Raw genomic sequence first — 12,834 nt, 5'->3', positions numbered from 1 at the left:
TTCCTTTTGTTGTTATTACTATGCTGTGGTCGATTTCTACCTGACACCCTTCCCACCGAAATTACAACCCACACGTAGTTTGCATGTGTGTATTGAACGCACGATACAACAGATAATTGGTTTATAAACAAAAATACAATTTGGATTGATTTTATTTTAAAAATTTTAATCAATTCGAATATTCCAATAATTAATTGTTAATTAATTAGTTAATTACCGCTGAAAATCTATTGATTATACATTAATAATCAAGTCGATATTCAAAAATTCATATTCATTTGAATACATTTCAAATTTAAACAAATAATTTGCTACAAAAATAGCAATTTTATTTAATTATTCTTACATTTGTTCCTTACAGAAATGAGGCCAATTATTATCTTTTAAATAAATAAGATACAGTAATACCTCGCATAATGCGGGTAATCTGTTCCGCCTATAATTCGGACTGTTTGAAACCGGACTAATCGAGTCCCTTTGATCCTAAATGTCATAATAAAAATTATTAAATAAATAAAATATGTATAAAAATAATTATGTGATCTACCCTTTTCTAAATTAATAATTTTTAAATTTTCAAACCGGATTGTAATGAATCCGGACTGATCAAAGCTGCACTATTTTCAATAAGATCAAAGCTTTATCAATTACTAAAGTAAATCTTTTTTTTGTAAATTTCAAGTATCTTTTATGGCCTTAAACTTAGAAATATAATTTGACGAAAATAGACGTTATAATTGATATTAATCTTAAATACACGTTATTATTACAAATATCACTGAATTATATTAGATTCGTAGAAAACCATGAACGTAATTCAAAATTAATTGGATTTTTTTTTTCAAATGTCATATACACATATTGCTTATATATTCAATTAACAGAAAATATATATTTAGAATCAATTTTGTTCGTATAATTATTCCAAACATTTTACATTATATCATAAAATTTAATAACTTTTATATACAAGTTATTAGTAATAAATTGACAAAATTTACAGAAATGCCTCATTTTGTGCGGATTCCGCACTGTTTGAAACTATACTAATCGAGGACTTTAAAACCACAAGAAAGAAATTTGACTGTAAACCGGACTAATCGAATCAGTACTATGCGAGGTATTGCTATATTTCAAATTTTCAGTTCAATATTTTGCTTAAATTCTTAAGAAATGTTGAAATATTTCAAATATTTAGATTCATACATATATAAATAAAATCAAGAAAAATATTTACTATATTAAGTACATATGGCAAATATAACTTCATATTTACTATAAAGGCTATAACAAAATGTAAAAAAAACAAACAACAACTTTTAATTGCGTGTCTTTCATCTAAACGCATTTTAATTACATATTTTTTAATGAATGCAGCAATTTCAACAAAACGCAACTAAAAAATAATCAATAACGAACATGAATTCTTAATTATAATACCAATATTTATTAATCTAGAGTAACTTAATAACTGATCGATTAATACATTCTTAATGAGTGTTCAGGTTAAAGTTCATCCACTTTCTTGTTTGTGTAAAGCCGTTACAGAGCACCGCCTCCAACGAACGTCTATCGCCGATTATCGTCTAAGTACTATATTAAGTACATATAGTAAATATACCAATTTGTTTATATAATATTTCATACTTTTATATAAAAAAATATATGAATTAAGGATTTGAAAATTCTATAAAATAAATATTGTAAAAATAACAGTTTTTGTTAATTACTTCTATATTTACTTAAATAACTTAATTAATTTACATATTTCTTTATAAATTTGATTATAATAAATCTACAAAAAGTTAGTATAAAATTTTGATTTTTTTAAACATATCTAATATCAAAAAACTTTAGCTAAATTTAGGAAAAATATTTTGTTAAATTAGCTAGGAATTTTTTGAAATTTGTAACTTAGAGATTGTATGCAATTGTATAAACATTTTAATTATTTTTCTTAGAATATTTCCAAATCAATTTTGTATAGTTCAAGTACAATTTTCTGTAATGAAAAATAAAGGTTACGACAAAATTGCAGGTATACAATAGTAATATTCTCTTGGCAATATTTACGCAATGCATGTAAATGTAACTGCATTTGCTGACCTTTAATCCAAAAAGGTTGTTCAGATAAAAACGTACAGTATTCACGCTTTTTCACCATTGTTTTATTCATGAATTTGAAAAAAAAACAACAATGTACACAAAAGGTACATAGATTTACAGTTCGTAAATTTCATTTGAGCGACTCCAACATGAACGTGATTCATTCGCGCGCGTTTAATTAACTCTGCACCAAACCAAGTCAATTATTGAAACACTATTTACTATTATAATTGTGAATTATAAGAAAACGATCGATAATTCTCCGTGTGTTTGCAAGTTAAACCAAAAATAAAATAGTTTATAAGATCATTAAAGTTAATTGAACTTACATGAAACAGTAAGGAATCCCTTCACAAGAGAACTTTTGGTGTAAGAAGATGATACACATGCCGTATCTATAGACTCGCAAAGGTTTAATAATTCAATTTGGAACAGTTCAAAACTACTCGTCCCGAAATTGCGAATCGCATACTTCGAGAAGCAAATTTTCAATTAGTTCGGGAAAATTACTGTGATGCAATATCAGAAATCAGTTGAAGCGGAAATCTTTCCGAACGCGATTTAATTGTGATGTTGTAACCGTACGTTTCCAAATATATATATATATATGCTATATAGGCGGAGCGATGAAAATTTTAGGAGCGTTATTAAACATTCCGAGAATTGGGGAATTAAAATGCCATCGATTTCACCATCGACCTTTAATTTTTCAGCAGCATTTGAGAATCGGGCTGAAAGATTCTTAGAGAATTCTCCGGAGACGCAAACCTGAAGCGAAGCGAGAAACTCGCTCGCATTTCGTTTGCTTTTAGTCCGAATGAAATCCTTATATGCATCGAAACTTTCATAATGTAGTTTTCATGTATTATATAAGAATATCTTTCTCTAGTATTTTTCAATTTAAAAAAAAAGATTGTTTTTCATTTCCAGCTTTCATTTTAAATAAAGCAAAATGAGAATGCCATTATATAAGGATTATTTTGTATCTTTTTTTATAATGACTTATATTTTTAATTGGGAAAGATTTGTGTATATTTTCGCTAACTTATCAGTATGGAACTGAAAAAAATGTAGATGCGCCAGGTAATTAGGTTTATACTTTGTTTCCAATACATTTGCTAATTTTGTATTAAGCATTGGATTTTTAAAAAAGATCATTTTTATTTCCAAACTTTTTTTTTAAACATTGCGTAATAAGTTGATGTTCTATTACATAAGTACTATGTTGTTTTTTTATTTTGAGATATTTTTAATTGGGAAAGTTTTGTGTATGTTTTCACTAACTTTTCAGTTTTTAACTGAAAAAAATGTGAATGCGCCAGGTAATCAAATTTTATACTCTCTTCCCAATTTATTTGTTAATCTTGTATAATCAAAAGTTAAATGCGCAATTAGAAACAAAATCTTTCTCTTGGATTTTTAAATTTAAAAAAAGTTTATTTTTATTTCCAACTTTTGTATATGTTTTTTTTTTGTTAACAAAGCGAAATGAGTTCACATTCCATTTTATAAGGACTGTTTTGCATGCTTTTTTTATTAGGATAAATTTTTTAATTGGGAAAGTTTTGTGTATGTCCGCTAACTTTTCAGTTTAGAGCTGAAAACAAAATGTGGATGCGCCAGGTAATAAGGCTTATACTTTGCTCCCCAATACATTTGCTAATCCTACATTAACCATCAAATGTGTTATTTGAAAACGGACTTTGAAAGTAAAAACTTTCGCTTAGCCGATTACATAAGTCTGTTCTAATTAACTCGATTCCGTACAAATCTATTCATTAATAATACATATTATTACACCAATTCAGCTTATTTTATTTATATTTATTATTTCATAAGAAAATAGATTAAGTCATAATTTGCAGGATTCCAAAATATTGTTCTTTAATTAATTATAAAAAAAAATAACAAAAATCTATTTATTTGTATAGACTATGGGAGAATTGATTATAGTCCGGGTTACATCAATATCCCGGACTATTTCAAATCAGATTAATCGAGAATTTTAAAACCGCATAAAAATAAACTGTACAAAAAGAGAAACCAATGATCATTTAAGTACAAACAAATTGTGTACTATTTTTTTAAATTTTGCTCAATTAAAATTTTCAAATAATGAAATTGTGAAATGAGGCATTGTTATATTCTTACTTTAAGATATTTTAAATAATGCACAGGTATTGTAATATGAATCATTTAAGTAAAGTTTACAAACTTTGTCAAAATAATATTTAGAACTAGAATCTTCATTAATTTCACAATGCTTTAATATTTTAAGATTTAATTTACAAAAACAATAAATATTTAAATTTACAAAAAAAACGTTATAATTTTTCGTTACAATTGTAATAAAATGTCACAATTGTAATTATAAACATATTTACAATAAATATTCGTTGAATTATGTATATATTCATAATTATATTTCAATTTACGTAAATGTAGCATAAAAGTTATGCAAATTTTTCAATTAAAATTACTTTTATTAAATTATTTAGTCCAAAAGTAAATCGATGCAAATTTATTAAACTATTCGAAATAATTTCATCCATTATGCAAAATATTATATATATTTAATTGAATTTACAATTCCAAATTCAATTTAATTATATAATAATTTTACATGGATTTGACTCTCTGTTTATTTAAATTTACCGTCTATTTTTTTAACTAATTGAATAGTGAATGTAAAAAAAACATAATTCAAAGGTTAACTTCAGAATGACAATAATTTAAAGAGAAATATATTTTATTTCTTATTTAATTATATGTTTTTTTAAAGCAAGTGCGGTCAATTTTTCTATCAATTTTAATGTTTTACAAACTGAATTGGTTAATTATTGAAAGAAATGGAATTATTACATATATAATAAATTGCAATTTAACTAAATATACAATTGCCTATTGAACTTCATTATTATTATCGATTTTTTTTACAAATTCGTGCAATTATATCATCAAATTTAAATCCAATTATCTCATAATTCGACTTTCAAATATTTTTTTTATTATTCTATCCAATATCATAAATAATTAAAAAAATTATATCAGAATCATAACGTGATATTCATTAAATTCACAACAAAATTTAATTTCAATTTGATATATAATTAAATGTTTTTTTTGTTACAAACTGAATTCCAATTATTATGGAATAAATCGCAATTATTTTTCTATTATTGCAATTATAATATAATTATATAATATAATTTGTCCGAACTGAACTGAATTATTAACATTGTGTTACCAAATCCAACAATTATTACATCAAATTCATAAACCAATTCCCTCTTTGTCTAGTTAAATTTGAAATATATATTATTTCATTTACAAATGTAGAATACCTCGCATCGGTCCGGTTTTCATTAGTCCGGATTCATTATAGTCCGGTTTAAATATTCCAATTGAGCAAAATAATAATAATTTCTAAATTATTAGTACATTACAGGTAATCTTGTTACAAGTGATAAAAAAATAACTGTCCAAACAAAAATTGATAAAAATCCTCTGTTCTGTTTCAAACAGTGCGGTATATTGACTATACGAGGCATTTTTTATAAACAATTTTCATTTTATCTGGAAATAAGATTTGAAATTGTACTTAATATTTTTTTCACCCTTTAATACTTCAATTGTTAATCAATTTTAAATTTGTTATTTCTCTCTTTTATTCCTTAAACTTTCTGAAATAAAAAAAATATATTTTAATCTGGTTTTAGTTATTTAAAAAATTAAACAAAATTTTAATTATTTAAGAGAAACCCATCCATATAATATTTATGTCACACATTGCTTAACTCTAGAAAATAATTAATGACATTAGAAAATAAGAATATAGTTTCTATTCAATTAAAAAACTATTATGTTTTGTATAATATAAAAATTAAACAATTTAATTAATTTAATTAAAACCAACTTTTTTTAAAATTAGTTTTAAGTCAATTAAAGTGTATATTTAATCATAATATGAATATGCAATGATTATGATTAATTCATAAAAAAAAATGTTGTTTAATTCAATTTGTTTAGATTGAATTTCGAATGTCGCTCGATTCGTAATTATCTAAACATTGACATGTGCCGAAATGGAAATGTGATGATGCGAAGCAACAACAAAACACGATGAAAAAAAAACAATAATATGTGTATGCGTTCGAATTGATGCTGAATGATATTTCGATTTATCAAACCTTTCCGTAAATTGGGATTCGTGTGCTATTGCATTACATAATTTCGCGTGGAGCGAGCGAACCAATTAATTCGGAGCGCCAAATTATGTTCTCCTTCACCCTTCCTTTTCTTCCTTTATCTATATATTTATAATGAATAGAAAACACGCACAACACGCACTGTTTACGTTTTAATCTTAGGATTACGCCAGTGATGGTTGAGAGAGGATTAAAGAGTAGTTCAAACGTCTTTTGTGAAGGATCAAATATTTTTTTTTGTATCTATTTCTAAGATATAAATTTATTGAATTATTTAATTGAGCGAGAGGATCGGTAAAATTTTGTGAGAGGGTCTCTTCTGATTGATTTGAAACGCGCTCGCTGAAAGGTTTTGGATGACTGGAAAACGGAAAGGGTGGAATGGATTTTGGCAAGCCGGCGCTCCAAACGGGGGGGATGGTCGTCGCAGTTCAAGAGGTGGAAGGTGGAGGAAGGAGGCGGCGCGTGCGTGCCAATGTTAAACTCTTATTATAAATCAAAGTGGTTGTGAGAGCACCCCCATCCCAACTATAACAAGAGGAAGAAGAAGAATTAAAACATACAGAAATTGCATTATTCGTGTTTTTTTTTTAGAAATTGAATTTATCGAGTTTCTTTTTAAAGAATTCTTGGTTTCTGTTACTTCAAAACTTGTTTACAATCCTATAAAAGAATTATGCATTAATAATAAGTATTTGATAATATTTGTTCATAGACACTTTAATTATTGATTAATAATTTTGTTATTACTTTCTCAAATTTAATCAAAGAATCACATATATTTAAAACTTTTAAATCAATTTTGATATTAATTGGTTAATGTAATAAAATATAAGAAAACAATGTAATCAAATGAAAATATAAATTTCCATTACTTTTTCAACATTAAATTATATTTTTTACATAATTACTATTGCATCATAAAATAGAGGAAAAAGGCAAAATCTAAGTAAATTTTTAATTATACTTTTGTTATAACAAATATTTTTGTAAAATTAGACGCTTTTATTTAAGAAATTAATAGCAATTTGTATATTTTTTTCTATTGTAAACTATCTATGATAACTATTATATGAGAATCTCAATTAATACATGCTACTTGAAATTCTGATACGAAGCGAATCTTCTCTGTACTTAAGTCAATATATTTTGTTTGCATCAATTAATCATCAGTCGGAATCCCTGGAAACTTTATGTCTGTATAAAGAGGATTGATGGTCCTCTTGAACGTTTTGGGATTCGATAAAATCGTTCACAGAAAAGACCCCAACACTTCATTATAATTTTCAAGTGCGGATAATCGTTTATAAACGAGCGTTCATTATTATACCAGACAATTTTTTTTTGTAACTTTACTTTATTGAGTAGTTATTGAAATATTTGTTCGTTATTTTTGCAGTTTTGAATTAACTTTTTACTTAAGTCAATTTTGGAAAAAAAAAGTATGTAGAAAACTGTTACGTTTCAAAAATATATATTTTTTGTAAATTTAGAAGTAAATACAAAAATTATTGACATTCTTAAAAAAAAATACAAAATTGTAACACTTTAATATTAATATACTTATATTATTATAATATAATATACTATATACTTTAATATACTCTCTACAACTTAAAGCTAACATAAATTACTAAATATAAAAATTATTGAAGTTTTTATACGTTTTTTTTTTATTACACATACTTACACATATGATTATTTCAATTAATAATACTATTATTTTATTATAGTATATAGGAGATTGTATACTTAAGTTATGTTCCAAAATGTATAAATATCTTTGCATATTTTCCAGTTCAAATGTATATTTGAAAGGATTCTAAACTCAAGTATGGTTTGTAGTCGGCTTAGTCTGCGTATTAAATACATACCTATAATCTGTATGTAAACAGTGCAGAACGCTATTTTACATGAAGCTTAGCGGTAGTAGGATATATACTAGTCTCTTTCCATTCATTTTGTATATAATAGTAAATTATTTGTAAATATGAGAAAATGTATTTTAATACTAAAAGGATATTAAACTGTATTATAGCCCTGTATTATAGTTTCCAAGAAAATGACTAAAATTTTAAAACACGGCTTTTTTGAGCGTTAATTTTTCATTTTTCTAAATTTGATTGCAAATTACAGCCAAATGGAAGAAATCACAACAATGTTGCTGCATTCCCCAAATATCCAGCTTTCATATGCATCTTTTGAATCTATTTAATCTATTATAGTTTCTAAGAAAAATACTAAAATGTGAAAGTACTACTTTTTCGAGCTTTAATTTTTCGTTGTTCAACTTTTAACGGGATGTAACACGATGGAGCTTCGTGTACGAAAAACAAATGTAAAAATCTTCTACGACCCTGACGTGGGAAGATTCAGTGCGCCACTTTATTTTATTGAGAGGAAGAACTCTAATAACTGCTTTCTCAGATCAGCACACTTCTTCTCCAACGGTGGGCCTTGGCTCCTCTAGAGCACCAACACCGTGATTGGAGTACACAAATATATATCAATCTTCTTCTCAACTAGAGACCTCGACCGTCTTCCTTCACGGTTCGCTGCGGTCTCCCCGAATTTTGGAAGCATAGTTGCACCGTGGAGCGTAGTTGCAGCGATGTCTATTTTACCACATTACAGCGAATTGCCAATAGCAATTTATGAATACTCGCTGTGTTTCTCAAACATACAGCTTTCACATGTATCTTTTAAATCTATTTAATCTATTATAGTTTTTCTATGAAAAAATGTAAAAATACTGCTTTTTCGAGCGTTATTTTTTCATTTTTTCAAATATGAATTACAGCCAAATGGATATTTATTAATGTTTTAACGTTTCAATTTCAACGTTTATATTAAACTTTATATAGTCTTGATTTAAACATTTTATACATTTCTTGAGCCGATACAAATTAGTTAACTTTGTTATACAATTCAAATTTATTGAATGAGGATTATATTAGTAAAAAAGTATTTGTAATGATGAAGTTTTATTGATTATTTATTATTGTTTTAACTGAATATAAAATATTGAATTTTTGTGACAATTTTAACGTTTACACTTCTCAAATATAACGGTAAGAGAGGAAAAGAATGAAATGCTGACCCAAATTGGTTAACTTAAACCCAATCTAATCCAGCCAAACTTATTGAACGAGAAAATAATTATTTATGAAAATAAATGTTACAGAACTGAAACAAAAATGGATTATAGGTAACTTTTTTAATTCTAGAAAGGATACCTGAAAACGGAAGTTTAATTGGATCTCATGCCAAACAAAAAAGTGTATTGGAAAAGTTAATTGCGTTCGGTCGGAATCCAATTCCGGACGTTTCCTCTTCTTATTAATCCATCCTGCGGTATCATCTTTAAACAGAGCCTAAGCATCACTTCAATACACCCAAACCCACCCACACGACGACCTACACTCTTTCTCTTCTCCACCTCCGCTTCTTTTTGGCCCGTTGCCACGCATTCCGGTACCGTTTTCATATTTTATCCCGACGCTCTTAATATTCCCAGAGGTTTTTGAGCGGTTCTCTTATAACATTTCTATTTCTCCATATCTCCACACCCAAGATCCGACAACACCGAAGACATTTCATTTAACCCATATATTATTGAAATTGTAATCATCATCAACATCATCTTTCCAGTTCTATGCAAATTGAAGTTCCGCCTTCGAGCAAAAATATGGAAATACGCTGGATGCACTCAAGAAACATAATATCACCCGAATTTAATATTTGCGTTAGAAACGTTATTATATAACTGCTCCTTGCACACACCATGTGCACAACGTTCGTTCTGCACCGTCCAATTATCGTGATTCTACGTAACGTGAGGAGGGTGAAAAGTTTATTTCGGAGAATATATTTGGCACATACATATAATGAAGCGGAGTTTTTCCTGGAAGAAGGAGAAATTCTGCGAATACATTTCAACATATTTTTCATACTATAACGAGAAAAACATATACATCACATAGACAAGCTTCTATTAGTCTGGATTCACTATAGTTTTGTTTAACAATTGAAATAAAAATTATTTTTTTATATTTATGCAGTTTTAAAGCAATCCAAATCCCGACAATCAAATTGGAAGTCTCGACAACCATAATCCCGACCATATCTTTTATTATTTGATATAGACTTATTAAGTCAATCCAAATCCCGACAATCAAATTGGAAATCTCGACAGTATCTTTCATTATTTGATATAGACTTATTAAGTCAATCCAAATCCCGACAATAAAATTGGAAATCTCGACAACCATAATCCCGACAGTATCTTTCATTATTTGATATAGACTTATTAACAATAAAATTTATTTTTCATGTTATATTATAAGTAACTTTCTTAAGAAAAATTAGTATAAGTTGTCGAGTTATCGCGTACTCTTTTTTTTCAAAACTATAAACAAAGTCCAACTCCTAATCACAACTCACACCCGTAATCATAATAATTTACTTCGTAAGTAGAGTAATTTTATACTGTCGAAATTACGGTTGTCGGGATTTTACTCTGTCGGTATTTTGATTGTCAGGATTTCGGTTATATCTGGACTAAGTAAACACTACTGTAACGAGACAGCATACATCAAAACCTCGCATAGTCCGGATTCACTATAGTATGTTCTGAATATCCAAATGATTATTTTTTCTTAGTAAAGTCTCTTTTTATACGGTTTATTATTATATACTTTAATTTTAAAGTTTCTCGATTAGTCCGCTTTCAAAAGTATGAGGAATTGATGTATATCAAAAACATAATGTATGTTTCTTATAAGATATTAAAGGTTGATGCATGTAAGTATTCTAGCTTCGCTCTAATCCCTTTAAAGGAAATCGAAGGATTGCAGTATTATCTTCTCGGAGAAATCATACATTATTTAGGTCACTAATGCATTCCAGAAGGTTTAAATTAAAGATGACATACACTAACGGCGAAGACGCGTTTGAGCTATTTACAACAACAAAAAAATACATTTTCACATCGATTCAACGTAGAATCTAAACCAACTGTAGTAATTCGTTCGTAACTGTTTATTATACCCAAACCTTGATGTCATTTTGATTGATGAAACTTGCAGGCACAATTGCCTTCGACATTCATAACAAAACCGATCTCAAACTGCAGACAATAATAATACGTTATGTCAGAGGGGCTCTGTCCTTTTGTCGGTATAAACCAAACTATTGACATGGCAATATGAGATTGCCGACTCGATGAAAAGCTTACTTGCGACCCGAAGAGAGTAAATAATATCGAAATCGCTCACTCGAGACTTCTTTTAAAACTTTCCTTAAAACTCATATAACTTATGAAATCTGTATTGTATCATTTTCTATTATTAATAATTTACAATTAAATCTTTGAAAAAAAAAAACATTAAAATTTTTATTCAAATCAAAATTAATTGAATTATAGATAAATTACAATTACAATCATAATAATATAACAATACCTCACAAAGTGCGGTTAATCAGTTTGAAACCGGACTAATCGAGGAACTATTTTTTTCTTTGATATTTAATGGCGGAAAAAGGAAATATGCGTACTCGCATCTTTTATTCGGTTCTCTAGAAATAAACACCACAATGTAAAAATAGCGATTGCCGCTATCCGATCCATAAATTTGAACCCATTCTGTGATAATATGTAAAACGTTTTTGTTTCCAGCTTTTATCGCGACGGCTTATGAACTAAAACCGTCGTTTGGCGTATTTCCATCCGACAATTGTACACACATTTAGATAACCTGCGAGTTATTAGCCGAAATTATTTTTTTTTACTTTAACTTTCCACAATAATAAGGTGAATTCCGTGTGTAGCCGCAAAGCACAATTTCCGTTTTTTACTCAAGTTTATTACAGCCAAGTTTCGTTTTATTCCTCTCAAAATCAGCTAAAAAGTAATAAATAATAATAATTAAAGTCATATATAAATATTGACAAAGTAAATAATTATTGTTTTTATTGAAATTTTACTATAAAAATCATAGAAAATTAATTAACAAAAAAAAGTTGTCATGTTTGCTTACAAATTTAAATTTTGAACTTTTGGTTAAACTGATGCTAATCTTTTCAATTAATGTATTAAAATAATCTGTTAGAAAAGAAACACTACAAATATTAAAAATTGGAGTTTTCAATTTAAATTTATATCTAGTGATGTCATTGAAAATCTAATAAACAGTTGTAAAATTTTAGTTTCAAATTTAAATCGATTTAACGAAGAGTAATAATGTGGGTCACCCAGTAAATAGTTTGATTTATGTATGGAATATAAAAAAAACTGTGGTGGTCGTGCTTGCAAGAAGTTAAAGTGTAGTGTGAAATATTGCTGACCATTTGAATTTATTTTATATATATTTTACTTGGTTCCTTTTTTTTTTCTATGTAGAAAAAGGAACGAACGAACGAAATGGTCAGCCGAAAGCGAGGCCGGAAATTAATGAAATTTTTCTAGTTCTCGTTATGAAAGCATTTAGATTAACGATATTACAGCCCAAAAAGTTCCACT

General features: G+C 27.4%; 1 protein-coding gene across 4 annotated transcripts in view; it reads right to left on the bottom strand.

The window, feature by feature from the left end:
* Window positions 1–12,834, bottom strand: part of LOC108569580 (neo-calmodulin-like) — a 37,273-nt gene that overhangs the window by 18,709 nt on the left and 5,730 nt on the right. Inside the window, exon 1 of one of the 4 annotated variants that reach the window (XM_017931178.1) lies at window positions 6,297–6,661. The exons of 2 other annotated variants lie outside the window; for them this stretch is intronic. The gene's annotated coding sequence lies outside the window, so the exon portion shown is untranslated. Of the gene's footprint in view, window positions 1–6,296; window positions 6,662–12,834 lie in introns of those variants that run through there. One more of the 4 variants, XM_017931180.1, reaches the window with a different exon arrangement.

The sequence above is a fragment of the Nicrophorus vespilloides genome, unplaced genomic scaffold (genome assembly GCF_001412225.1).
Source record: "Nicrophorus vespilloides isolate i.1.1-1 unplaced genomic scaffold, Nicve_v1.0, whole genome shotgun sequence".
NCBI classification, from domain to species: Eukaryota; Metazoa; Arthropoda; class Insecta; order Coleoptera; family Silphidae; genus Nicrophorus; species Nicrophorus vespilloides.
This window is presented reverse-complemented; position numbering and strand designations above follow the sequence as displayed.